Source organism: Balaenoptera borealis, assembly GCF_965194805.1.
Source record: "Balaenoptera borealis genome assembly, chromosome: 1".
Classification (NCBI taxonomy): Eukaryota; Metazoa; Chordata; class Mammalia; order Artiodactyla; family Balaenopteridae; genus Balaenoptera; species Balaenoptera borealis.
Window position 1 is genome coordinate 121,911,155 of NC_138860.1, and position 24,779 is coordinate 121,935,933.

At 38.1% G+C, this 24,779-nt stretch overlaps 1 pseudogene across 1 annotated transcript; it reads right to left on the reverse strand.

The window, feature by feature from the left end:
- Positions 1 to 1,325: 1,325 nt before the first annotated feature.
- On the reverse strand, positions 1,326 to 23,068 carry LOC309604760 (elongin-B pseudogene; annotated as a pseudogene). The gene is made up of 2 exons (XR_014249737.1): positions 9,604 to 23,068; positions 1,326 to 2,084 (listed from the first exon to the last, which is right to left on the reverse strand). The product of XR_014249737.1 is annotated as an elongin-B pseudogene (transcript).
- Positions 23,069 to 24,779: the final 1,711 nt, after the last annotated feature.

Below are 24,779 nucleotides of genomic sequence, written 5' to 3' on the forward strand. Positions count from 1 at the left end.
CCCTGAAGGTGGGATAGATGATCAGAATTTGAGCAGCCAAGTGCATAATTAGGTCTACATCCAAGAATGGTCATGCTGGTAAGAAAGAGGATGGAAAATAGAGGATGGGATGAAAGACATGAATATTGGTCATGCTGGTAAGAAAGAGGATGGAAAATAGAGGATGGGATGAAGGATATGAATATTGTCTCCCACCAAAGCTTTCCTTATTCTGAGCTCTTTACTTAATTCCAGTCCTCCTGGGTGACGTTATGACATTTTACTACACACACACACACACACACACACAATTCAGCAGTAACTACTTCTTTCTTATGACATCAAAATTAAACTCTTCTGCCTGACTTTCAGTGTCTGCTATAGACTGAATGTTTGTGCCCCCCAAAATTCATAGGTTGAAACCTAATCCCCAAGGTGATGATATTTGGAGGCTGTGTCTTTGGGAGGTTATTAGGTCATGAGGGTGGAGCCCTCATGAATGGGATTAATGTCCTTATAAAAGAGACCCAGAGAGCTCCCTTACCTCTCCCACCATATGAGGACACAGCAAGAAGATGGCCATCTTTGAGCCAGGAAGAGTCCTCACCAGATACTGAATCTGCTGGCACCTTCATCTTGGACTTCTAGACTCCAGAATTGTGGGAAAATAAATTTCTGTTTATAAGGCACCCCATCTGTGATATTGTTGCAGCAGCCTAAATGGGCTGAAACAGTATCCTTCATGTTTCCTCAAGGACATGTTATCCTGCATATGCAAGTATAGTCCTCTTCCAAATGCCCAACTTTTTTTTTTTCATCAACACCACCCTCACCTTTATCCCATAGTCACTCCAGCTGAACTCTGTTCTTCTTTGCTGCTCCTCTCCCACTGAAAGATCTTCTTCATGGATTCAGATCAAGCCTATTCAATTACAAATTCAAACCCTCTCTTCTCCCACGAAGCCTTTCCTGGACACTTTCTTGCATCTTGCCCTTGCTCTCACTGGTATTTTTCTTTTCCCAAATGCTTTGGTATATCCTGGATCTCACAATTCTTGCATTATCTTCATTACTTTTACATTTAAGTCTAATTTCAAATAACAATTTTGTTTCTTGAGGATCAGGACTATGTACCTATTATACTCCTGAGTTTTTCACTTTTTAATGAACAAATTACAAATGATCAACATCCTAAAATAAATCTACAAGACTCCTGTTAGAATGTTGTTATAATGTTGGTTTCAATGCAAAACTCTGCAATAAGTAAAACAATGTCTAAATTTATTGAGCATATATTATATGCAAAACACTAGCATATATTATATGCAAAACACTAGCATATATTATATGCAAAACACTAGCATATATTATATGCTTGGTGTATTTATGTGTAATACTCATAATACCACTAGGTGTGTACTATTATTGTTATTATTATGAATATAATAATCATAACCACCATATCCATATAAACTGAGAGATACTTTAAACAATTGCTCAAGGTCACTGATTCATCCATCCAAGCAATAAATTTTTATTGAGTTTTTATAATGTCCCAGGCATGGTTCTTAGCACCTAGGAAGTAACAGTGGACAAAACAAAGTTCTGTCCTAGAAGCAGGGCATTTTTCTTGGGGAAATAGACCATTAAAAATTTAAACATTTTAATAAAACAATTTAACAAAGGATCTTATAACAATGTTTGGTAGAGTGATACATGCTATAACAATAAATCAGGGCAAGAGCATGCAATGCAATTGGTAGGAAATCATGAAGCCAGCATAGAAAGGCAGGTTGTCAGACTCTAGATTCTCTGTAATAAGTCCCCTATTATCGTTAGCCTCAGGTACAACTTCATTACTGGTATTTGAGCCCTGCAGTAACCTCTCCTCACACGTATATCCTAATGAAACTCAGGTCTCATCAACATCAAATCTATGTTCTAATCAGACAAATATACTTATCTTCAAAAATGTACTCACCATGGCTCTTGTGTTTGGCTCATGCTATTCTTTTAGTGTATGCACACACTTACACACACATACATACGTGCAACCACACAGAGTCTTTTTTACTTGAACTCAGATTCAACTTATTCTGTAAAACCTTTATTTTTTTTAATTTTTTTATTTTTTACCATTTAGTTACTTTATTTAATTCGACTTAAGATGTCACTAAAGCGTCTATAATTTTCTCCACTATCACTTCTTTTTTTTTTTTTTAAACATCTTTATTGAAGTATAATTGCCTTACAATGGTGTGTTAGCTTCTGCTTTATAACAAAGTGAATCAGTTATACATATACAATATGTTCCCATTTCTTTTCCCTCTTGCATCTCCCTCCCTCCCACCCTCCCCATCCCACCCCTCTAGGTGGTCACAAAGCACCGAGCTGATCTCCCTGTGCTATGCGGCTGCTTCCCACTAGCTATCTATTTTACATTTGGTAGTGGATATATGTCCATGACACTCTCTTACCCTGTCACATCTCACCCCACCCCCTCCCCATATCCTCAAGTCCATTCTCTAGTAGGTCTGTGTCTTTATTCCCGTCTTGCCACTAGGTTCTTCATGGCCTTTTTTTTTTTTCCCTTAGATTCCGTATATATGTGTTAGCATACTGTATTTGTTTTTCTCTTTCTGACTTACTTCACTCTGTATGACAGACTCTAACTCCATCCACCTCATTACAAATACCTCCATTTCATTTCTTTTTATGGCTGAGTAATATTCCATTGTATATATGTGCCACATCTTCTTTATCCATTCATCTGTCGATGGACATTTAGGTTGCTTCCATGTCCTGGCTATTGTAAATAGAGCTGCAATGAACATTTTGGTACATGACTCTTTTTGACCTATGGTTTTCTCAGGGTATATGCCCAGTAGTGGGATTGCTGGGTCGTATGGTAGTTCTATTTGTAGTTTTTTAAGGAACCTCCATACTGTTCTCCATAGTGGCTGTATCAATTTACATTCCCACCAACAGTGCAAGAGTGTTCCCTTTCCTCCACACCCTCTCCAGCATTTATTGTTTCTAGATTTTTTGATGATGGCCATTCTGACCGGTGTGAGAGGATATCTCATTGTAGTTTTGATTTCAATTTCTCTAATGATTAATGATGTTGAGCATTCTTTCATGTGTCTGTAGGCCATCTGTATATCTTCTTTGGAGAAATGTCTATTTAGGTCTTCTGCCCATTTTTGGATTGGGTTGTTCGTTTTTTTGTAATTGAGCTGCATGAGCTGCTTGTAAATCTTGGGGATTAATCCTTTGTCAGTTGCTTCATTTGCAAATATTTTCTACTATTCTGAGGGTTGTCTTTTGGTCTTATTTATGGTTTCCTTTGCTGTGCAAAAGCTTTTAAGTTTCATTAGGTCCCATTTGTTTATTTGTGTTCTTATTTCCATTTCTCTGGGAGCTGGGTCAAAAAGAATCTTGCTGTGATGTATGTCATAGAGTGTTCTGCCTATGTTTTCCTCTAAGAGTTTGATAGTGTCTGCCCTTACACTTAGGTCTTTAATCCATTTTGAGTTTATTTTTGTGCATGGTGTCAGGGAGTGTTCTAATTTCATACTTTTACATGTAGCTGTCCAATTTTCCCAGCACCACTTATTGAAGAGGCTGTCTTTTCTCCACTGTATATGCTTGCCTCCTTTATCAAAGATAAGGTGACCATATGTGTGTGGGTTTATCTCTGGGCTTTCGATCCTGTTCCATTGATCTATATTTCTGTTTTTGTGCCAGTACCAAACTGTCTTGATTACTGAAGCTTTGGAATATAGTCTGAAGTCAGGGAGCCTGATTCCCCCAGCTCCATTTTTCGTTCTCAAGATTGCTTTGGCTATTCGGGGTCTTTTGTGTTTCCATACAAATTGTGAAATTTTTTGTTCTAGTTCTGTGAAAAATGCCAGTGGTAGTTTGATAGGGATTGCATTGAATCTGTAGATTGCTTTGGGTAGTAGAGTCATTTTCACAATGTTGATTCTTCCAATCCAGGAACATGGTATATCTCTCCATCTATTTGTATCATCTTTAATTTCTTTCATCAGTGTCTTATAATTTTCTGCATACAGGTCTTTTGTCTCCTTAGGTAGGTTTATTCCTAGATATTTTATTCTTTTTGTTGCAATGGTAAACGGGAGTGTTTTCTTAACTTCTCTTTCAGATTTTTCGTCATTAGTGTATAGAAATGCAAGAGATTTCTGTGCATTAATTTTGTATCCTGCTACTTTACCAAATTCATTGATTAGCTCTAGGAGTTTTCTGGTGGCATCTTTAGGATTCTCTATGTATAGTATCATGTCATCTGCAAATACTGACAGCTTTACTTCTTCTTTTCCGATTTGGATTCCTTTTATTTCTTTGTCTTCTCTGATTACTGTGGCTAACACTTCCAAAACTATGTTGAATAATAGTGGTGAGAGTGGGCAACCTTGTCTTGTTCCTGATCTTAGTGCAAATGGTTTCAGTTTTTCACCATTGAGGACAATGTTGGCTGTGGGTTTGTCATATATGGCCTTTATTATGTTGAGGAAAGTTCCCTCTATGCCTACTTTCTGCAGGGCTTTTATCATAAATGGGTGTTGAATTTTGTCGAAAGCTTTCTCTGCATCTATTGAGATGATCATATGGTTTTTCTCCTTCAATTTGTTAATATGGTGTATCACATTGATTGATTTGCGTATATTGAAGAATCCTTGCATTCCTGGGATAAACCCCACTTGATCATGGTGTATGATCCTTTTAATGTGCTGTTGGATTCTGTTTGCTAGTATTTTGTTGAGGATTTTTGCATCTATGTTCATCAGTGATATTGGCCTGTAGTTTTCTTTCTTTGTGACATCTTTGTCTGGTTTTGGTATCAGGGTGATGGTGGCCTCGTAGAATGAGTTGGGGAGTGTTCCTCCCGCCGCTATATTTTAGAAGAGTTTGAGAAGGATAGGTGTTAGCTCTTCTCTAAATGTTTGATAGAATTCACCTGTGAAGCCGTCTGGTCCTGGGCTTTTGTTTGTTGGAAGGTTTTTAATCACAGTTTCAATTTCAGTGCTTGTGATTGGTCTGTTCATATTTTCTATTTCTTCCTGGTTCAGTCTCGGCAGTTTGTGCATTTCTAAGAATCTGTCCATTTCTTCCAGGTTGTCCATTTTATTGGCATAGAGTTGCTTGTAGTAATCTCTCATGATCTTTTGTATTTCTGCAGTGTCAGTGGTTACTTCTCCTTTTTCATTTCTAATTCTATTGATTTGAGTCTTCTCCCTTTTTCTCTTGATGAGTCTGGCTAATGGTTTATCAATTTTGTTTATCTTCTCAAAGAACCAGCTTTTAGTTTCATTGATTTTTGCTATTGTTTCCTTCATTTCTTTTTCATTTATTTCTGACCTGATCTTTATGATTTCTTTCCTTCTGCTAGCTTTGGGGTTTTTTTGTTCTTCTTTCTCTAATTGCTTTAGGTGCAAGGTTAGGTTGTTTATTCGAGATGTTTCCTGTTTCTTGAGGTAGGCTTGTATTGCTATAAACTTCCCTCTTAGCACTGCTTTTGCTGCGTCCCATAGGTTTTGGGTCGTCGTATCTCCATTGTCATTTGTTTCTAGGTATTTTTTGATTTCCCCTTTGATTTCTTCAGTGATCACTTCGTTATTAAGTAGTGTATTGTGTAGCCTCCATGTGTTTGTATTTTTTACAGATCTTTTCCCCTAATTGATATCTAGTCTCATAGCGTTGTGGTCGGAAAAGATACTTGATACTATTTCAGTTTTCTTAAATTTACCAAGGCTTGATTTGTGACCCAAGATATGATCTATCCTGGAGAATGTTCCATGAGCACTTGAGAAAACTGTGTATTCTGTTGTTTTTGGGTGGAATGTCCTATAAATATCAATTAAGTCCATCTTGTTTAATGTATCATTTAAAGTTTGTGTTTCCTTATTTATTTTCATTTTGGATGATCTGTCCATTGGTGAAAGTGGGGTGTTAAAGTCCCCTACTATGATTGTGTTGCTGTCGATTTCCCCTTTTATGGCTGTTAGTATTTGCCTTATGTATTGAGGTGCTCCTATGTTGGGTGCATAAATATTTACAATTGTTATACCTTCCTCTTGGATCGATCCCTTGATCATTATGTAGTGTCCTTCTTTGTCTCTTGTAATAGTCTTTATTTTAAAATCTATTTTGTCTGATATGAGAATTGCTACTCCAGCTTTCTTTTGATTTCCATTTGCATGAAATATCTTTTTCCATCCCCTCACTTTCAGTCTGTATGTGTCTCTAGGTCTGAAGTGGGTCTCTTGTAGACAGCATATATATGGGTCTTGTTTTTGTATCCATTCAGCCAGCCTGTGTCTTTTGGTGGGAGCATTTAATCCATTTACATTCAAGGTAATTATCGATATGTATGTTCCTATTCCCATTTTCTTAAATGTTTTGGGTTTGTTATTGTAGGTGTTTTCCTCCTCTTGTGTTTCTTGCCTAGAGAAGTTCCTTTAGCATTTGTTGTAAAGCTGGTTTGGTGGTGCTGAACTCTCTCAGCTTTTGCTTGTCTGTAAAGTTTTTAATTTCTCCATCACATCTGAATGAGATCCTTGCTGGGTAGAGTAATCTTGGTTGTAGGTTTTTCTCCTTGATGACTTTAAGTATATCCTGCCACTCCCTTCTGGCTTGCAGAGTTTCTGCTGAAAGATCAGATGTTATCCTTATGGGGATTCCCTTGTGTGTTATTTGTTGTTTTTCCCTTGCTGCCTTTAATATGTTTTCCTTATATTTAATTTTTGTCAGTTTGATTAATATGTGTCTTGGCGTGTTTCTCCTTGGGTTTATCCTGTATGGGACTCTCTGTGCTTCCAGGACTTGATTAACTATTTCCTTTCCCATATTAGGGAAGTTTTCAACTATAATCTCTTCAAATATTTTCTCAGTCCCTTTCTTTTTCTCTTCTTCTTCTGGGACCCCTATAATTCCAATGTTGGTGCGTTTAATGTTGTCCCAGAGGTCTCTGAGACTGTCCTCAGTTCTTTTCATTCTTTTTTCTTTATCCTGCTCTGCAGTAGTTATTTCCACCATTTTATCTTCCAGGTCACTTATCCTTTCTTCTGCCTCAGTTATTCTGCTATTGATCCCATCTAGAGTATTTTTAATTTCATTTATTGTGTTTTTCATCATTGCTTGGTTCCTCTTTAGTTCTTCTACGTCCTTGTTAAATGTTTCTTGCATTTTGTCTATTCTATTTCCAAGATTTTGGATCATCCTTACTATCATTATTCTGAATTCTTTTTCAGGTAGACTACCTATTTCCTCTTCATTTGTTAAGTCTAGTGTGTTTTGACCCTGCTCCTTCATCTGCTGTGTGTTTTTCTGTCGTCTCATTTTGCTTATGTTACTGTGTTTGGGGTCTCCTTATCACAGGTTGCAGGTTAGTTGTTCCCGTTGTTTTTGGTATCTGTCCCCAGTGGCTAAGGTTGGTTCAGTGGGTTGTGTAGGCTTCCTGGTGCAGGGAACTAGTGCCTGAGCTCTGGTGGATGAGGCTGGATCTTGTCTTTCTGGTGGGCACGTCCACGTCTGGTGGTGTATTTTGGGGTGTCTGTGGCCTTATTATGATTTTAGGCAGCCTCCCTGCTAATGGATGGGGCTGTGTTCCTGTCTTGCTAGTTGTTTGGCATAGGGTGTTCAGCACTGTAGCTTGCTGGTCATTGAGTGATGCTGGGTCTTGATGTTGAGATGGAGATCTCTGAGAGTTTTTTGCCGTTTGGTATTACGTGGAGCTGGGAGGTCTCTTGTGGACCAGTGTCCTGAAGTTGGCTCTCCCACCTCCGAGGTACGGCCCTGATGCCTGGCTGAAGCACCAAGAGCCTTTCGTCCACACGGCTCAGAGTAAAAGGGAGAAAAAATAGAAAGAAAGAAAGAAAGAAAGAAAGAGGCTATAATATAGTGAAGTAAAGTAAAGCTATTATAAAGCAAAGCTATACAGACAAAATCTCCCCCAGAAGCATATACATATACACTCACAAAAAAAAAGGAAAAGGGGAAAAATTAATATATCCTGCTCCCAAAGTCCACCTCCTGAATTTGGGATGATTCGTTGTCTATTCAGGTATTCAACAGATGCAGGCACATCAAGTTGTTTGTGGAGTTTTAATCCACTGCTTCTGAGGCTGCTGGGAGAGATTTCCCCTCCTCGTCTCTGTTCGCACAGCTCCAGGGGATCAGCTTTGGATTTGGACCCGCCTCTGCGTGTAGGTCGCCTGAGGGCGTCTGTTCCCCTCCCAGACAGGACGTGGTTAAAGGAGCAGCTGCTTTGGGGGCTCTGGCTCACCTAGGCCGCAGGGAGGGAGGGGTACAGAGGAGGCGGGGCGAGCCTGCGGCGGCAGAGGCCGGCATGACGTTGCACCAGCCTGAGGCGCGCCGTGTGTTCTCCCGGGGAAGTTGTCCCTGGATCACGGGACGCTGGCAGTGGCGGGCTGCACGGGCTCCTGGGAGGGGCGGTGTGGAGAGTGACCTGTGCTCGCACACAGGATTTTTGGAGGCGGCAGCAGCAGCCCCAGCGTCTCACGCCCGTCTCTGGGGTCCGCGCTGATCGCCGCGGCTCGCGCCAGTCTCTGGAGTTCGTTTAGGCGGAGCTCTGAATCCCCTCTCCTTGCGCGCCACGAAACAAAGAGGCAAGAAATAGTCTCTTGCCTCTTCGGCAGCTGCAGACTTTTTCCCGGTCTCCCTCCCAGCCAGCTGTGGTGCGCTAACCCCTTCAGGCTGTGTTCACGCCGCCAACCCCAGTCCTCTCCCTGCGATCCGACCGAAGCCCGAGCCTCAGCTCCCAGCCCCGCCCGCCCCGGCGGGGGAGCAGACAAGCCTCTCGGGCTGGTGAGCGCTGCTCGGCACCGAGCCTCTGTGCGGGAATCTCTCCGTTTTTCCCTCTGCGCCCCTGTTGCTGTGGGATCCGCGCTGTTAGCCGCGGCTCGCGCCCGTCTCTGAAGTTCGTTTAGGCGGCGCTCTGAATCCTCTCTCCTCGTGCACCAGGAAACAGGGAAGAAAAAGTCTCTTGCCTCTTCGGCAGCTGCAGACTTTTTCCCGGACTCCCTCCCGGCTAGCTGTGGTGCACTAACCCCTTCAGGCTGTGTTCACGCCACCAACCCCAGTCCTCTCCCTGCGATCCGACCAAAGCCCGAGCCTCCGTTCCCAGCCCCGCCCGCCCCGGCAGCTGAGCAGACAAGCCTCTCGGGCTGGTGAGTGCTGGTCAGCGCCGAGCCTCCGTGCGGGAAGTGCGGGAATCTCTCCGCTTTGCCCTCCGCACCCCTGTGGCTGCGCTCTCCTCCGTGGCTCCAAATCTTCCCCCCTCTGTCACCCGCAGTCTCTGCCCACGAAGGGGCTTCCTAGTGCGTGGAAATCTTTCCTCCTTCACAGCTCCCTCCCACTGGTGCAGATGCCGTCCCTATTCTTTTGTCTCTGTTATTTCTTTTTTCTTTTGCCCTACCCAAGTACGGGGGGAGTTTCTTGCCTTTTGGGAGGTCTGACGTTTTCTGCCAGCGTTCAGTGGGTGTTCTGTAGGAGCAGTTCCACATGTAGATGTATTTCTACTGTATCTGTGGGAAGGAAGGTGATCTCCGCGTCTTACTCTTCCGCCATCTTCTGTAAAACCTTTTTTGTCTATTAAAAGAAGAGTTGCATCTTCAATTTTGTTGGCAATTTCCATTATATGTACTGTTATTCTAGGCAATTTATAAATAATGAAAAGAGAACAATATGTAATTTTTCAAACACTGAAGAAATATAACTTTGGATCTAGCTTTTTGTAGCATCTGCATTAACAGTGGTTTTAAAAATTAGGGTATAAAATCTGAAAAATTCTTTGAAGTATTGAACCTTCCGATTAAGATAAAACATTGAGGACAAATACAAATTTGATCTGCATGGTGTTAATTTAACAGCATTAAATTCAAGATAACCCTTAGACCCTTGTGTATTATTATTTAAATTTTATATCCTCCCATTCCCCCAAAATGCAGAAATAAATTAAAATAGTTCTTTATGTCATTTCAACCATTAAATGTTTAAGTATATTTAAAAATGATGACTCAGTCATAATGAAGAAAATGTGTTTTTCTAAAGAAAATGAAGTGGGTGTATTCATAGCTAAATGGGAAAAAAACATGTTTGAGAAAAAGCAAAATGCTGAGAATTCATATAACATTTGCACCATCTCAAACTAATATTCCAGTGACCTTGCCAATAATATTTACTCTGAACAACCACACAGGGAAAGAACGGGCTTCTCAATATAAAATAGTATTCATTCTGCTTTTTTATATTTCTAACAATAATAAAGGGTCAGAAACAGGCCTTGGCTGAAATGCTGATTGCTATTCCCGCTTTCCAACATTTTTCCAACTTTAAAATATCATTTAAAATACAATTTGTATATTTTTGTAAACAGCAGAGCTATTCTATACTGTACTCAGTAGCAACTACTATGTGTTGTTAAATCTGGCATTTTTTTTTTTTTTTTGGACACCCAAATCTCTTTTATTGGGGGGGGGGCAGTTGGTGGAGGGTTCTCACTGCAGAGCTTGTTCATTAGCGCTGCTTCCTAAGTCCTGCGGCTTCATCACATCCGGCAGCTCGGGTGGGCTGGAGAAGGGCTCGGTGCTAAGGGTCTCAAAGGCTTCATCTGCCCTGAAGTCTAGCCCCACAGTGGCTGGGGCCTGAGGTCGTGCTGTCTGGCTGGTGAAGCCACACTCTCCCAATGTCTTTCCGTGGTCCAGAAGCTGGTCGTCCTTGTACATCCGCTGCTTGTCTGGTGGCCGCTTGAGGATGCCCTCGACGATGCGCTTCAGCTCGAACAAGGTGTTCGAGTCCTTGGCGTCCGTGAAGATGGTGGTCTTGTGGCGCCGGATCATGAGGAACACGTACATCACGGCGGCTGCCTCTCCCCCAAGTCCGGCAGATTTAACCAGAAAAAGAAACACAAATAACAGTTAGTAGTTAAAGACTTTAAGTTGCTGCTATTACAGATATAATACTAATTTGTTAGGGCTGCCCTAACAAAGTACTGCAAACTGAAATTTATTGACCGACAGTTCTGGTGACTAGACGTTCGAAATCAATGTGTTGGCAGAGTTGGTTCCTTCCGAGGTCTGTGAGGGAAGGCTCTGTTCCAGGTCTCTTGCCTTACCGTGTAGATCACCATCTTGTGTCCACATGGTGTTTTCCCTGTGTATATGTCTATCTCCAAATTTCCCTTTATCTTTGAAAAGAACCTGCCTTAATGGGCCTCATCTTAATTTGATTGCCTCTTTAAAGGCTCTCTCCCCAAGTAAGATCACATTTGGACATATTAGGATTCAGGATTTCAAAATATAAATTTTGAGGGGACACAATTCACCACATAACAGGCACTTTCCTCATTTTTATTTGAAACATTATTTACTATTTTATTTATTTATTGCCTAAAATATATAGATTATAAAATATATATTTGGAATAGTATGTGGATGGTTCTTCACAACTACATAGATTTATCCAAACTGGAAAGGAATAACTTAAATTGCCTCTGTTTTCAAATGGCATGATTTTTTATAGAGAAAGTCCTAAAGACTCCACCAAAAAAAAAAAAACCTGTTAGAAATAATAAATGAATTCGGTAATGTTGCAGAATACAAAATCAATATACAAAAATCAACTGCATTTTGATACACTAACAATAAACTCTCCAAAAAAAGAAATTAAGAAAACAATCACATTTACAATAACATCAAAAATTTATAGAAAGAGTTGAACAATGGTTGCCAGGGCCTGGGAGGTGAGAGAAATGGAGAGATGTTGGTCAAAGGATACAAACTTTCAGTTATAAGATAAATAGGTTCTTCCTCAACATAATAAAGGCCATATATGACAAACCCACAGCAAACATCATTCTCAATGGTGAAAAACTGAAAGCATTTCCTCTAAGATCAGAAACAAGACAAGGATGTCCACTCTCACCACTATTATTCAACATGGTTTTGGAAGTCCTAGACATGGCAATCAGGGAAGAAAAAGAAATAAAAGGAATACAAGTTGGAAAACAAGTAAAACTGTCACTGTTTGCAGATGACATGATACTACACATAGAGACTCCTAAAGATGCCACCAGAAAACTACTAGAGCTAATCAATGAATTTGGTAAAGTTGCAGGATACAAAATTAAGGCACAGAAATCTCTTGCATTCCTATACACTAATGATGAAAAATCTGAAAGAGAAGTTAAAGAAACACTCCCATTTACCACTGCAAAAAAATAAAATAAAATACCTAGGGATAAACCTACCTAGGGAGACAAAAGACCTGTATGCAGAAAGCTATAACACACTGATGAAAGAAATTAAAGATGATATAAACAGATGGAGAGATATACCATGTTCTTGGATTGGAAGAATCAGTATTGTGAAAATGACTATACTACCCAAAGCAATCTACAGATTCGATGCAATCCCTATCAAATTACCAATGGCATTTTTTACAGAACTAGAACAAAAAATCTTAAAATTTGTATGGAGACACAAAAGACCCCGAATAGCCAAAGCAGTCTTCAGGGGAAAAAAAGGAGCTGGAGGAATCAGACTCCCTGACTTCAGACTATTCTGCAAAGCTACAGTAATCAAGACAATATGGTACTGGCACAAAAACAGAAATATAGATCAATGGAACAGGATAGAAAGCCCAGAGATAAACCCAAGCACCTATGGTCAACTAATCTATGACAAAGGAGGCAAGGATATACAATGGAGAAAAGACAGTCTCTTCAATAAGTGGTGCTGGGAAAACTGGACAGCTACATGTAAAAGAATGAAATTAGAACACTCCCTAACACCATACACAAAAATAAACTCAAAATGGATTAGAGACCTAAATGTAAGACCAGACACTATAAAACCCTTAGAGGAAACAGAGGAAGAACACTCTTTGACATAAATCACAGCAAGATCTTTTTAGACCCACCTCCTAGAGTAATGGGAATAAAAACAAAAATAAACAAATGGGACCTCATCGAACTTAAAAGCTTTTGCAAAGGAAAGGAAACTACAAACAAGATGAAAAGACAACCCTCAGAATGGGAGAAAATATTTGCAAATGAATCAACAGACAAAGGATTAATCTCTAAAATATATAAACAGCTCATGCAGCTCAATATTAAGAAAACAAAAAACCCAATCAAAAGATGGGCAGAAGACCTAAATAGACATTTCTCCAAAGAAGACATACAGATGGCCAATAAGCATATGAAAAGCTGCTCAACATCAGTAATCATTAGAGAAATGCAAATCAAAACTACAATGAGGTATCACCTCACACCAGTTAGAATGGGCGTCCTCAGAAAATCTACAAACAACAAATGCTGGAGAGGGTGTGGAGAAAAGGGAACCCTCTTGCACTGTTGGTGGGAATGTAAATTGATACAGCCACTATAGAGAACAGTATGGAGGTTCCTTAAAAAACTAAAAATAGAATTACCATATGACCCAGCAATCCCACTACTGAGCAAATACCCAGAGAAAACCATAATTAAAAAAGATACATGCACCCCAATGTTCATTGCAGCACTATTTACAATAGCCAGGTCATGGAAGCAACCTAAATGCCCATCGACAGATGAATGGATAAAGAAGGTGTGGTACATATATACAATGGAATATTACTCAGCCATAAAAAGGAACGAAATTGGGTCATTTGTAGAGACGTGGATGGATCTAGAGACTGTCATACAGAGTGAAGTAAGTCAGAAAGAGAAAAACAAATATTGTATATTAACACATATATGTGGAACTTAGAAAAATGGTTCAGATGAACCCATTTGCAGGGCAGAAATAGAGACACAGATGTAGAGAACAAACATATGGACACCAAGGAGGGGGAGTGCCGGTTGGCGGGTGATGGTGTGATGAATTGAGAGATAGGGATTGACATATATACACTAATATGTATAAAATGGGTAACTAATAAGAACCTGCTAGATAAAAAAATAAATAAAATTCAAAAACAAAACAAAACAAAGATAAATAGGCTCTGGAGATCTAATGTACAGCATGATGACTAGAGTTAACAATTCTATATTGTATACTTGAAAGTTGCTAAGATAGTAAACCTTATGTGTTCTCACCACTCACACACACAAAAAGGTAACTACGTGAAGCAATTTATGTAACTAATCAGATTGTGGTAATCATTTCAGGGACATACACACATATTAAATTATTACATTGTACATCTTTAAAAAATAACATTGTACAACATAAACATATGCAATTTTCTTTGTCAATCATACCTCAATAAAACTGAAAAATAAGAAATAAATAAAAAGAAAAAAATGTAAAAATCTGAATAAATATATAGATTTAAAATAATAAATTAAATACTTAAAGTTAGATTCTGTAGTTGTTTGTTTAAATTTTGAAACATTTAAAGTTCAAATGAACTAGAAACTGAAAAGTGACTAAACACTGCTATTCAGGTTCATAGGCTAAGTGGACACCTGCTTATGATGTGAGATGCATTTGAGCTGCTAGGAATTGCTCATACCTCCAATATATGTACACTGCCAGTGTCTGACTAATATCTGATGTTCCAACAAAAGATTGTCTCACACGGAAATGCACATATTTCAGAAAGTAGAGGCAGATCAAGCCAATCATCAATCACAAAAATTGTGTTGAAAATAACTTAAGATTTCTTCCAACCAATGGTTGTTCACCATCCAAAAGCACAAAGTGCTGTTGCTCTTCCCACCAGACATCTCTATCATATGTCTAGGGTTCTCTCACTGTCAGCTTTAAGTCCAACATACTAACATTTTTGCCTGAACTGCTAAAATGGAGTCCTAACTGAATATATACCTTAATTCCCTTTTTCAGCAAATACATATGGGGCTTCTACCATGTACCAAGCTCTGTTGTAGATGCTTGAGTACTTTTCTGAGAGGAAAGCATCCCTGTCTTTGTGGAGTTTATGTAGAGGAATTTGGAAATGTGTCTTTTCTTGTCTCTCTGAAATTTGTTATCCACACAACATCCAGAGTGATCATTTTAAAGAGAACTCTGAGCTTGTCACTACTTAAAACATTTTCATACTTTCCAGTTGCTCTTGATTAAACCCCAAAACCTTGATATAGCCTTCAAGTCCCTGTGTAATCTGGTTCCTATTGATTTTGCCATCTCATTCCACGTTGTTCTCCACCTCACCCACTCTGTCCCAGGCACATTGGCCCTCTAGCTAATGGTGACAATAACCAAATCTCTCCCATCTCAGAGCATTCACACATTTATTTCTTCTTTCAGGAGCTCTCTTGCTCCTCGCATGTCCACTTAGAATGCTTCCTTTATGTCTCAGCAGACACACCTCTTCTTCATGGGTATTTCCCTAACCCACCAAATTTAAGTCCAGTATCACTGTAATACCTACTTAAAACTTCTCACTTATAACAATTGTAAATAATTATATGTATAATGTCTATCTCTCTAATCAGATTGAATTCAATTAGGACAAAGATCATGTAGGTTTACAATTGTCTTCCTATTCTTAGCACAGTACTGGATAGATGAAAAGTACTCAATAAATATTTATTGAGTGTAAGAGGAATGAGGTAGAAGAGAAAAGAAAAAGACTATCTTGACTGTTGGAAAGGCCTACATTACACTGGAATGAGCTTAAATTAGAATGGACACTAATTTAATGGTAGAGGTTTGGCTTCTGGGCAGAAAACTTCAGAGAAAACAACTTATTTTAGCCAACATTTTCCAAGTACATTCAATGGTGTACCATCCCCATAAAATGCTTCTCAAAAGCATGATAGCATGGTTAGAGAACTTTGCCCAATATTTTCTGCCTCTAGAGATTCACACTGTCTATCATGAGCTCCTATTAAGAGCTCCAAGAACTCTTCTAGTAAAGAAATCTGTTTAACAAATCCTTCTCTTCCTTTAGAATAACTAGTAACATGCAGGGGCACTTGCTGAAAAATACTGTTCTGAGATATAACACACTTCCTCCACTCCCTTATCGTTTCCCTTACAAGTAAAGGCATTTAGATGGAAAATCTCTTTCACATTTTTCCTTGTCTCAAAAGAGAGTCTTGGATTTAGAAGTTTGGTTTTTACCGATTGATTGAAAACTAATGTATAACATCAGGAGTTTTAGCCCCCTCTTTACAGTACAGGATTTATGTAATTTTTGGATAATTGATGTATCAATACATATGGATTTATAGTATGATATAAGTAACCACATACTTTCCACCTAGAATTCTTTTAGCCTAATAGTATTATAGATCAGAAATTGTCAAATGTTTTTGCATGCAAATTCCCAGTATTTGTGTATTTATAATATTATAATATACCACTATATAATTTAAATGTACCACTATACTTACATATAATTTATTTTATAAAACATACCCCAAAATAAAAGCTTTAAATGCTGACATAAAATAAATCTAATGAAAGTTCTTAATATTTTTTCTACTATTTCATGAATCATTTTGCATATTCCCTGGATTGCATGCATACACCTTATCTTAGATGTAACTTTTATAAACTATGACTGGTTTGGAGCTCACCAGGGGATGATGAGGCTTAGGATTGTTGTTCAAGAATAAGTGACAATGCATTTGAAGACTTACAGGTTTCATTTACCCTGTAAATGACTCAGCTGCTATTTACTGGATGTGGCTTGTTTAGGTGGGTAGAAGGAACTAAATTTGGAGGCTTTGGAGAAGATATTGGGATGTAGACAAAGGATATATCTTTATAAAATTTGTTTCAGGATTGAGATGTCACATAATTTACATCACAGGTACCAGACTGAGCCATGTCTTTACCTTGGTCTGGGATCCCAAGAGGGCACAGTTACAAAGGCACATGTTTCTCCAAGATGACCAAACTACAAAGGCCATGTGATTACTTGGGCATGGATCTATCAGGGATTCAACGTGCAGAAAGTGGGAGTTATGAAAAATGGATTCTAGGCTTTTGCCTATTGACTTTTACTCAAGGAAAATCCCAAAGATTGTTTTTAACGTTAGTCAATATGGAGAACCTGAACAACACTAACAGCATATAATATGACAATACTTGTCATATTATATAATCAAATTAGTTTGATCCTCTCTCCTAGTAGAGACTACCTTTAAAGAAGCCCTTAGAGGGGATTTATCACATATTTATACAACGTTATGAGTTTGGAAGCTCCTTGAGGTCCACAGTTATTCATGTTTAGAGAAAAGCATTATGGTCACCTAAATGAGAAGTAGTATTGCTGAATGATTAGGAATACTGACCTTGAAGGGAGATGGGTCTGGTACCATTTTCCACTTTAAACAACTTAAAGGCCATATCATCAGGGGCAAGATATTTGATCTCTCTGAACTACTATAAATTGTAAATAACTATAGCCCCACAAATCCTACCTTGAATTAAAACACTTAACAGAATGGTGCTATAATTAACACTCAATAAAAGGTAGTAATAGTTTTTCTTCTTCTTCTTCTTCTTCTTCTTCTTCTTCTTCTTCTTCTTCTTCTTCTTCTTCTTCTTCTTCTTCTTCTTCTTCTTCACTTTCATGAAAGAAGTAAGAATAAATCTGTGATCCAAAGTGTTTTCCAGGTATGTCACTGAATCCTAAATTTGCTCTTTACATTTCATATAGATGCACTTGACTACATTAAACCTAGTGACCATATGTCAGTTGACAACTTTGATTAAGGAATCTTCAATGTGAACTTGACTTAATCTTTAGTTCAAGTGGAAAATCTGGTAATAAGGCTTTCTCTCCTCTGAGGTTCTGTCAAACACTGTGATCCATAGAGACAGAATGGGAAATTAAGCCAAAGAAACACACCATAAGTAAAAATTCTGTGGAATTGAACCCAGAAACAATCATGAAAGGACTGCAGAAAAATTACTAATCAACACTGCAAAGGCAAATGATTCCTGCATCCTGTACTGGATGAATCTGAGAGTAAAATAACCTCCACAAATTATCTCTTAAGGATAATGAGTTACAAATAACACACCCATCAATCTTGATTTTTGAATGATATTCTAGAACAACCTTTGAGTTCTAACACATTTGGAATGATTGTCAAAGTTCTCCACTAGAGACTGGGTTAAAAATTAATCGGCAATAAGTTTTATGGGTTTTATATGTTACATTAGTCTAATTAGCTACTAACCCTGCAGGGGTAAGGGCTGGAATTAGAGTTGTCAAATGAAATAAATTGAAAGTAGAAATGATCAATTCTTCCTTTTCCTCAAAGAAAACATAGATCTTTAAAAAGTAATTTTTTTCTTTTACAAAAAGGGACCTGGGTCCATAATCTAATAGGTTAAAGTAGACTCATTGATTGCTCTGTAAGGATCTGGAACAGTCCATGAAGCAGGCACAGAATGGAACAGGAATAGCTTTGGCAGAGAACTGATATTCCCATTCATGCTCTGTGGAATTACAAATGACTGGGCTTTCCATTGTGATACATTTCCTCCTACACATCTGCAAAGAATTGTGCAATATATTTAGGAAAACACTGTGATTTTATTTTCAAGGTCTAGGAGATTCCAGCTTTCTTAACTCTTTACTATCCTGGAATAATCAAGACTAAGCAGGTTTCCTGAAGAAATTATTTTCATAAATTACTTTCTTAGCATAAAAGTAATGCTAATGGAGAACATATGTAAAGCTTTAAACTTCTGCAAACCAACACAACTTCCCATGCATGTAGCAAAGATTGACCACCATCAGACACCTCTTTTTTTTGGACCAGTTAAAAAGTAGAGCACACTCACCTTGCACCATTAGAACCTGGTCATTTTTATTAGGGTAAGCATTAGATTCATTAGCCTAACACCCTCAAGGCAAAATTCTAATGACCACTGGATCATAACAAGATGGATGTCACAGGAGAGCCATTTAACTTGATTCCAAACATAAAGTTATTTATAAAAAAAAGATACAATTGAATTGTTTTTTGCACAAATGCTATAAAATATTTTTATTAAAGTAAAAACAGTGATAGGAAAAACAGAAAAGGAGAGAAAATATCCAAAAACAGCCAAACATATTTAACAGAGATGAAACCCATTCTATTTCCCTGGGGTGAAAATGTGTGGTTTAACATATGAGAAGGATATTTCACTTGGTGTATGTTACCCATCATAGCAGCACCAGCAGGGACAGCTACAGAAAACGGTCCATTAGTTTTTCCATAATAAACTCTTTTTTTCACTGGCACACTCTTGGGATTCTTTGACATTATTTCAGTGTAGTTATTGGTGGATGGCTTCAATAATTGGAACTCTGACAACCTGAAATTAACATTTTCCATGTCACTCTAGTATATGTTAAATATTGCAAAACTTGGTTTTAAGGGCATCCTCTCGAATATATGTGATTCCAAAAGACAAAGTTGTAAATGCAAAATGCTCTTTATATTTCTGCATTTTAGATTTGCACTTGTTTCTCAAATTAGCATGTCAAGACACCCATTCAATATAACTTTATCATGCTCAAGGAAGGACAAATGAATGAGAGTTAACAGCTCCCAGTTGGAGTCTCCAAAGTATCTAACGTATACCTAAGGCAATAGCCTCCACACAAGGCAGTTCTCTGAAAATATGTGCCCTATAATGTACAGGCACAAATAAGAATTGCATGGAAGTCTTCACTGAGGTAAAAAAAAAGAAGTCAACACCTAGTTGTGCCAAGTGCCAGGAAGAAGATATGGTCCTTATGCTAAAAAGAAATCACAATCTAATATAGAAGCTAGAATTTAGGCAGCATAGTGAAGTAAGTTCAATCAGAGAAATATACAACCATTTAAGGCAGAACACAGAAGAAATGTGATTTGTTCATGCCAAAACCCTCCTTGGAAATTTTTCTTACAGCTACAAAGGATATTAGACTTCATCTGACTTTATGTCCTTGCTAAATGTTATGGATAAGACTAAAACCTAAAGAGATAACATGGTTCATGCAGGGACCCACAGCTCATTTACCTCACAGCTCCAAATTCCAAATCTAATGTTTTACTGGCTACAGCAAACACGTCTTTGAGAAATACATAGTAGTGTGTCCCTAATTCATAAGGCCAATTTGCACATTATTACTTTCTTCTCAAAGACTACAATAAACTGGGGAGGGTGTGGTCTGAGGGATGACAATTAATTTCTTACTTTATCCTTCAATTGTGCAATTTAATAAAGGAATCGTCACTGAGAGACCAGGAACTTAGAAACAAAGTTGAACTAAAGGTCTAAGAGAATAGGCAAAAAAGAAAAATAGTCAGTGTATTAGATCCATGGAATAAGAGATGATCATTTCAGCATTAAAAAAAGTATCTTAATAACTCTTACAGAATGGGTAAGATTTCTTGAGGAAAAAGAAAGAAATAATAATCATGAAAATCCAGTCAGCTTAAATGATGTCATTCAAGAAATATTTATTGAACATTTATTATATTCCATGCACAATATTGGACACTAGATGTTGCACAAGAGATGTCAAAGTTCCTGTTTTTAGAAAGGTATTAGTTTAGTTTAATTGAATAACCACATGAATAATTCAACACAAGTCAAGTACTCTGTGATAGGAACATGGTTCCACGAGGGGTTACGACAAAGGATTCTGACATAGCCTGGGAGGTCAAAGAAGTTTTCCTGTACAAATTGATACTTAAGTGAGATAAAGGATAAACGAGAATTAACTAGGTTAAATCGATGAGGCAAAGGAAGTCATGTCTAGACAGGTAAGGGGAGAGAACTGTGAGACTGGTCTGTGATCCAGAGACCATATTAGTACATATGAAAGACTGAGGTCTTTGTAGTAGATTAATTACACTAACAGCCCCAATCTATCACACCTCCCTAAATTCATGCCCTTCTACTGCCTCCCCACAATGACTCCAAGCTTGCCCTGTGGCTTGCTTTGGCCAACAGAACATTAGCAAACTGGACCCAAGCAGAGACTTGAAATAGCACTTGCCCCTTGTTCCTTCCTGCCCCTCCACCATGAGAACATGTTTGCGCTAGCTTGCTGAATGCGGAAATGTGGAGCAGAGCTGAGTTGCCCAGTTGTCTCTGCTGAGGGCAACTCAGACCACCCAACCACCAGACAGACACTTGGGAGAACCCAGCCAAGATAAGCCAAGCAGCCTGGCTGATTTGTAACTAGTGAATGAATCCTGCTAAGTCCTGCTTGTATCAGTAGAGCTCCTCGGGTGCACCCAAAAGGACTACCCAATCGATCCACAGATTTGTGAGCTAAATAAATATTTAATGTCTTAAGCCACTAGTATTTGTGATTGCTAGGTGGCATAAATATAGCTATAGATAACTGATATAGTGGTAAATGTGGAAAATGGATAGGCAGTGGTATATAGTGTGCTTGAGAGTGGAATGATTTTTAGGCTATTGCAATAAGACATAATAGCAGCTTGGACTAAGTGATAGTGAGGATGAAAACAAGGCTACAGAATCAGGGCAATTTGGATTTAATTCTCTAGAAAATGGTGAACTATTAAAGGATTTTAAGCAGACGATAGTGACACGAACAGAGTTCTACTAATTTAGGAAAATTAAATTGGCCGCGTTTTCATGAACAGATTACAGCAGAAGGAGAGTAGCAGCACAGAATACAAGATCAAAATATTGAACAACAACAACAACAAAAAAGATTAAATGCAAGGGGGGTATCTCTTCACAACCTGATATTTAATTAAGAGCCTCAGATAATGAAACCATTCTGAGGCCCATATTCAAGAATAGATTCTCAATCTTTCTAGATGTTAGTAGTTTAATTAGAGGTCTTTTTGACAGCTCAAACTCAGTTAGTTGGTGACTTGAAAGTGAAATGGAATCTATGGATTTAAACATGATAAAGTAGTTCCAAGATTGTTTTGCATTAAGTGGTCTAGTGGATAAGAAATTAATATAAAGATATAAACAGTTTAAAGGGCATGAGATTCATTTTAATGTCCATTTCCACATTGTTGGCAAAGGCTCTCTATAGATTAAAAACCTAATACGGACAACAGGTTAATCCTTTCTGACTTTTCAAATTTTTCTCAACTTCATCATCATTACCATAATAGGAATTCTTATTCTATAATACATAGAGACACATTATAGTCTCTCAGTGAATGTTTAGTCACTCTATAATATCCATGGTGTAATATGGAATAGAAAATGCTGAGGAGAGTAAGCAATAGATTTTAATTTTATCTCTGTTTGAAGCCAACTCCTCCCCTTTGCATAAATCCCATTTCTTCTTGCTTATTTAAGGACATCATTCCAGGAATTCCTTGAACAGCATCACTCTAGCAATTCTTCCTTCTTCCTCCTACATAGATATTTTTCTCTCTTTCTCCTGTATAGTTGAAATCAGTGTATATACATACAGTTAAAGAAATTCTCTTGTTTCATCTTCCCTGTCACTTTTCTATCCATCACTTTGTTGTATTTATTGAAAAACTCTGGGGGAGTTATCTATTCTTGTCATTTCTAATTCTCCCCTTCCATATTCCTTCAAACCCAAACAAGATGTCTTCCTCCATCACTCCATCAAAATGTTCTCATCATGTGTACCACTGATGTCCACATTGGTAAATCCAGTGGCCACTATCAGCAGCATACCCACTTCCTTGATACATTGTCCTCACTTGCATTTCATACCACCCACTCCCTTGATTTTTGTTCTTCTTCACTGGTTTCTTTTCTCAACCTTGTTTATTGGATTCTTTTCTACTCCCCAAACTCTTAATGTTGGAGCACCCCGCAGCTTTGTCCATGGACTTCTCTTCATTGTCTCCGTTCACATCTTTGATGATCTCACCCAATCACATGGATTTTAATGTAACCCATATGACAACTGCTCACAAATTTATATCTCTAGCCCAGACATCTATCCCAAATAGCACATTTATATCTCTGTCTACTTAACTATCCACTTGAATATCTAATGGACATCTCAAAATTAGACTTTGCCTTAAAATAAACACTAGACTACACCGCCTGCAACCTTTCACATATCAATTGGTGGAAACTTCATCCATCTAATTGCTCAGGAAAATATATATATATGTATATATCCTTGACTCTTTTCTTTTTTCATACTTTGCATCCATCTTATCAGTAAATTCTGATATACAGCCAGAATCTCATCACTTCTCTTCATCCACACTTACACCATCCTGGTGTGGGCTACCACGTTCTATTACTTGAAATACTGTGATGCCCTCCTAATTGGTTTCCACTTTCTTCTTCTGACAGTCTATTCTTAACATGGCAACCAGAGTAATGCTTTTAACGTTAAGACAAATCATATCATTCCTCTATTCAAAACTGTGCAATATCTTCATATTCATGCAGACTAAGAGCCAAAATTCTTTGAATATTAAATGGCTCCTACCTCTGTACCTGAATGAAGTTATCCCACTAAATTTATCTCCTAATATTCTCCCCCACCCAGTACAGCTATGACATCTCCTTACTTTTTCTTAAACATGATGAAAACATTCTCACCTTAAAGGATTTGCTCTAACTGGGTTCTCTGCTTATAACACTCTCCCTTCAGATGTATGCATCTCTAATTCTCTACCTTTCTTTAAGTTTCTGCTCAAATGCCACCTTCTCAATGATGCTACCCTAACCTCAGTATTTAATATGGCAGTCTAACTCCCTTCACCAAACCCTGGTACTCTTGATTTCCTTTGGCCTATTCTATTTTTCCCCATAACACTTATTACCTAAGAACACATTAAATAATTTACTTATTTATTGTATTAATTGTTTATTTTCTGTCCCTCTCCTCTTGAACATAAGAACTGTGAGCTCAGAAATCCTTGTTCCATTCAATAAAATATTCCGAAGAATAAATAGAGGCTAACACACACACACACACACACACAACACACATGCACACAAACTCTAAATAATTATGTATTGAATGAATGGATGAACAAAATGATATTCTGATTTATACGAAATGACATACCCCATCCTGCAACTAAACCCTGTGTTTGTATTATGAATTGTGTCTGTGACTACAATTAATGCCTTTTCTGTTGGCTTATATATCAGAATAAGTTTTTAATGTGAATTAAGGCATCCTTGTCTCACTATTCTCCCTTTTATAACTTAATCATCTACCATTACTGCTACTTTGCATGCAATGTGGAGGCCCTGACCTCACCGAATATAAAATACAGGAATAACTGACAGTACCAAGTGACTTGTTGGATGTGGGGAGTGTGCAATGACAAATAGGAGTCAAAACCCTATGAGACAGAAAGGACAGAAATCTAGTTGAGTGATTTACTCAGAATTACACAGTAAATTAGCAACAGAAATGGAAGAATATGGGGTTTCTACTTTATGGTGAAGGTTATATCCACTAGAACTTACCCCTTAGAGTCTAGCTCAAAGTTCCATACATTAATGGCTTGCTTCCATCAGGATGAGACAACTGATGCTACAAGTTCTAGATGATATGTTCTTCTCATCCCAGGTCCATGTTGGATAGTCCCCATAGTTTGAGCCTTACCATCCCCTTTCTCTCTCTCATTATATTCAAACTGAAGAAGCATAGTGTTTGAGTCCATGTATTTTCTGGCATAGCATTATGGGAATTATCTTGGTGTTTCAGTATGTGCATGTATATGTACATGTAATGGAGAAAATTCAAAAAAACCAGAGATGGTGAGGGATTGTCTATGGTAAAAAATGAACAATTTCATGTTGACACTAGCAAAAAGCACACTTCAAGTCTGCTGTTCTACCATTCTTCTTATATCT